Consider the following 5707-nt stretch of genomic DNA (forward strand, 5'->3'; position numbering starts at 1 on the left):
CTAATATCAGGTTTTTGGATTGTTAGAAATTTAGATATTTTAATGTTTGATTTAATCCAGAAAATTACGCATAATATTGTGGTGGCATATATGTGCATAATATTGTGGTGGCATAATTATCACTACTCAGATTAGAGATAAACATTGCAAATACTACTGCAAACATACTGAAAATGAAAGACAATCGATTAGGATTGTACCCCGAGGAGGGACCAATGCCGAAGGCACCGGCGGCTCCATTCACACTAGTCGACATAGTGTGTTGCTCGAAGTAGTGGACCTCAGTCGGTGCAGGAAGATGTTCGCAGTGCAGTCCCACGAACGTCCTCCAGGAAGAAGAAGACGAAGTAGTCGCAGTCCTGAACGTCCACAGGAAGAAGACGAAGCCGATCTCGATCCCGATTTGCCGCAGAGGAAGAAGATGAACTCGCTGGCGAGCAGTCGCGGAAGACGCTTCCTAAAAACCTGATTGCCCGCAACACCCGAGCAGGTGTCTCGATGCTAGGCGTCGGGTTCCGGAGGCCTGCTCTCGCGATCTCTGTGCGCGTAGAGGTTCGGAACGGGGATGGACAGAGATCAACTCGACAATGGCAAAGGAAGGAATGACTTATTGTGTCTCACAGGTATGGAAGGTGACTCTGCGTATAGAATATATAGGCTCCAGGAGGAAACGTCTGGTTAATGGCAATCAATCATAATTAATTACCATTAACGAGTCAATCAATTGCCATTAATTGCCATTAATTGCACAACGGTCAGATCCTGTTTTCCTCCCTTTCCTTATTCACCACGTGTGCCACGTCACGTCTGGTCTAGTCCTCGTGTGTCACGTCACGCACGTCTCGTCTCGACCTCGACAAGACAAGACAAGACACGACACGCACGCCGAGCCGGAGAAGACACGACACGCATGCCTCGGCTCGGCGGCGGCGCGCGTGTGGCACCCCTTTTCCCTTCCTCAACTTCTCCATAGGAGCTAACAAAGGCCACCTATTTAAGTTGAGTTAACACATGGTCAATCATCAATACGGTACTAAACCATTTTCAATATAGTATTAATTATGGGCCCTTGAATTAATCATCCAATATAATTATGGGCTAAGGCCCATTATATGCAACACGTCATACTATAGTATATCGTTGGATTTATCATCAAATATATTTACATAGTACTATCCATTTAAAGTTATAAATATTTTTTTTCTAAAAATATAGTTAAACTTAAGATAGTTTTGAGTGTGTATATATATATACTAAAAAACATATCATCACACATAAAAAAGCGAGTTTTTAGGTTTTCTTCCTTTATAATAGCCGTTCGATCTGTACGCTGTGCTATATGAGCCCTACGTCATGCGTGATCTTACTCTTCTTCTATAACAACCGTTCGATCTAAATATCATACTATATGAGCCCTCCATCATCCATGATCTTACATTTAAGATTTAAGACCCTTATTTAATCTCACAGTAATGCTACCCATCATAAGTCACTTCCTTTTCTCTTGCGTATTCTCAACTGACTCGATATATTTTTCTTCTACTTAAGTAATCAATTACTCCATCGTACAACTTTTGTTAAAGTCGAAACCAATAGCACACAATTAATCAATGAGGAATACAAACCAATGACGAAAAAATTATTAAAGATAGAATCATACCGAATAGGAAAAATAATAACTTGATAGTCACGTGCCCTCCATACACAATGGTCATTTGCACCGGCACAGAAGCTAGCATTGCTTGATTTGGCTAGTGTTGATATCACCATCTAACGTGAGTGGTAGGAGACGGACACACATAGCTAGCCTTGCGTGTATCCTCTTGGCTTTGACTGCCATGACATACTGGTCGTGCATTTTTTTTTGATATTTTCTAGCTATTTAACAATTAGTTGTTACTATTAGCATAGGTTGTGTAATTTTTTATTTGTTTTTCTAAATTTTATATATTAGTTATTCAAAAGGAATAATTTTAATTAAGATTTATATTTTATAATAAAAGATGTTTTCGTCTTTACGCACAGTTTTCAAATTATGGCCTGCTTTTTGATTTTTGGTCTTTTCCTTTTTATAGCTGCCGCATGCCCAATTGCCCATGGTAAATCTCGTCGTGTTGCCTGTTAGTCATGCAAAGTTGTAGGTGGGCTAAGCACCCTTCTTTTCTCGAATTGATTTTTTTACCATTCAGAGCACGGTTCAGAGGTGTAGATAGATAGAGATAATTTCCAAATTGAACAGGATCAACTTTGAAAACCATAATCCGAGTAGAGAATGGAGTTGAAGGAAAAATATTATGGATTGAAGCCTATACGAACTGCAGAAAGAAAGATATTTGGTTGACTGAAATTTTCACAATTATATATGAGGAAAAGATAAGGATCATAGTATGTGTCTATAGAATTCTACTTCTTCTGTCTATAAAAAGTGTCATTTTAAATCAAACATTTTTAAATTTAACTAAATATTCACATGATATTATTTATAGCTGTGGCTAGGGATGAAAACGGATCGGATACGAACGGATATCACTGATATCATATTAATTTTTATATTTTTGGTCGGATTCGGATTCGAATACGGATAATATCAACAATGTCGGATAAGATACGATTGGATGTCGACATCATAAATATACGATTTAAGTATTCGGATACGAATACGGTATCAAATATTAAACATTCGGACTCGGATACAGATAGATTTCAACCCATCTAAACGAATTCGGTCTCAAATACGGTCGGAAAATATCCGTACCATTTTTATCCCTAGCTGTGGCACATAATAGATATCAGTTATATTAACTGTTGAATTGTTTTTATAGTATAAATTTATTAGAAGATATAAATATTGATAATATTTTGTACAAACCAAGTTAATCTTAAGAAAATTTGAGGTGTACGGAACTCTAGATGACTTCCTTTTCGAGAGTGGGAGTATATTATTATGTCATTGTTCACAAGATATTGACAGGTGCCACTGTGATTGTGCCATAGCTGTGTCACCCGGGTGACGCTATATATATATATATACGCGGATCGGATACGCCACACCCTAGCTAGCTAGCGTACGTAGCCTAACACAAGCAAAAGAACGATGGAGATCCCACGGTGACCCTGACACAGACCCGATTCGGCAGATCAATCAGTGAGATCGTGTCAACTCACTAATTGATATCATACTCCTAGCCTAATTAGAAAAATCAGTTCGGTATGATTAAAATTTAACGTCATCGTCCTTTGAATAGTAGGCGACGTACTTGTTGATAAAGAGACGTCTGTGATCATCTCATCAATCTTAAGCTCCGTTGGTTCAAACTTCTGAAAGTAGAAAAATAGAATGTATATGTGTGTGTTTATATGATTGAATGTACATGTATATATAAGTGTCTATGTCTTGACCGTGTAATTAGACAAAAAAAAGAAAGAAAAAGAAAGTAATACTCCGTTCAACTCCTTTTTAATTTAATTTGTATGTCTACTTTTATTTCTTTTTATTAAAAATCCACTTAGTGACTTTGGGTTGGTCACATCTTAACAATCCATGATTACAGTGTAACATAGGAGTATGCTCCTACTTTTCTTTAGGACACTGTTTGAGCTTAACCTTCCGACCAGTCTTTTGGTGGCCAGTGAGTCATCGCTCATGGAATGCGTGCAAATCAAAAGCCGGTCATCGCGGGCTCCAGCAGGCTTCGTTGTCGGTTGAACGAAGACCGCGACCACGTGTGCATCTTCTGAATGAAAATTATAATATTTGAATATTCCTTGCCTTGAAATTCGGTACTCTCTCTCGTGTGAAGAACATATAGACGGGTGAACACGACATTATCTGCATCTCCACCCACCTCTTTTACTCCGTTTCTTTAGAGAAAGTAATCACAATAAGTTATTTTGAATTTTCTATATATATATATATTCCTATTTTAAATTATAAGATGTTTTAACTTGTCTAGATATATTATTTTTCTAGATACATTGACGTTTCGCCTTCAAACATTGGGTTGCCGCTTGACTAACCAAAAACATGATAACAAACGAAAGGAATAGGGAACGAGGAAATGATGATTACAGACAATAGAGGGAATTAGGGTTTCATTCCTCTTCTCCCATACATGGCTCTCTTGGAGCTCTATGTATACACACATGTATCTCTTTTGATGACAGAAATGCCCCGATAACTACCCAAATCCTGAGGCATATTCCGAATCAGCGAGCAGTCCATGGTCCATTCCGCTTTTGGCCTCTCCCATAGCCACCTTCCTCATCTGGTACCCCCTTCCCAACCCACAAGTTGAAGTAGGAGTGAGGGACCCGCCGAGAGGGGGGGAAACGTGTCCTTCATCCTTTCGGCCAATTTCGCCCATTCGCGCTATCGACGAATGGGCTAACCTGCACAACGCAACACTACATTATATATCAAAAGTGACATAGCAAATTAGGGGTGCTCACACCTTGCTGGCGGGGCAGAGCTGCTGATGATGAAATGTGTTTTGCTTTGTGGACGGTGAAAGGTCCTCTCGTCGCCTGGCTAGTAACCTTGCCTTCAAATTCGGCAGCTCCCCATGTGGTTTAGTTTTGTTGTATTTACGGTGTGATGTGAAGAATATCGATGGGCGTGAGCACGACACAATCTGCATCTTCACCTTCTTTTCCTCCATTTCTTTAGAGAAAATATAGTCACAATAAGTCATTTTGAATTTTCTAAATATATACTTTCTTTGTTTCAAATTATAGCAAAACGTATCTAACCAAAACATTTTATGATTTGGAATAAAAGGAGCAGTTTTTACTATGTATCTAGACTTATAATTTGGAATAGAAATAAGAGTACTTTTTAACAAAATAAATTGCTAGCTACTTTGGTTCCATACCGTGCCTTGGATTAGCTAGGGTGGAGTGTGCATCCAACATGTAACGTGCCTATTTATTTATGATAACAAACTAAAAGCAACATGTTACATAATTTAGATTTTTGCACTCTTAGTTTGTCAATGAAAAAATTCCCCTTTTGTGAAACCAAGTGGATAAGAATATTAGTTTGATTTGCAAGAGTGGTTGCCAATTAAAAAATAGCTTTCGGTGCTTTAGGAATTCATGAAGCTCTTGTGTCTCTTATTTGACTCTTCGGGTTGTGTTTCCTTTGCCCATTTTTTGGGAACTAGCAATTTTTGGAGCTTTTCATGTCCTTTCTCATGTCAAGTCACCTTGTATTGTCTTTTGCTTGGCTTCTGGACACTTGAGTGAGTTTTGTATTTTTTTTGTTCTTAAACAATCTTTGATGAGCTTTAGAGATGCCCAATACATTCATAAAGGGGGATATTGTGAGACCAAGTGGAGAAGTTCCTTGGTCATGTTCATGCAGGCTGAATGATTGAAATAAGAGCTCAGAGGTTTGAGGCTTTCCAATTGAGTTCATATTTCATATGTGCTTGTCTATGCTAATGGCTAACTGAAGGTTTTGTGTTGTGTTGAGCGTGTTGTGCAACATGTCTCTTGGTTTGTAAATATACATATGCTATTAGGTGCATCAAGGTGATTGATAGGTGATGGAGAACAACAAGGAGTTAGTGCACGATTGACTGAGTAGTGAGGGATGCTCTAGAAGGCTTGGGCCAAAGTACCAAGATGCTAAAGATACACCATGGGTGTTGACTGTAGATAACCATCATATTTATATCAACCAGAGGAAGGAAAAAGGGCACAAAAC

This window comes from Sorghum bicolor, chromosome 5 (assembly GCF_000003195.3).
Source record: "Sorghum bicolor cultivar BTx623 chromosome 5, Sorghum_bicolor_NCBIv3, whole genome shotgun sequence".
Lineage (NCBI taxonomy): Eukaryota > Viridiplantae > Streptophyta > Magnoliopsida > Poales > Poaceae > Sorghum > Sorghum bicolor.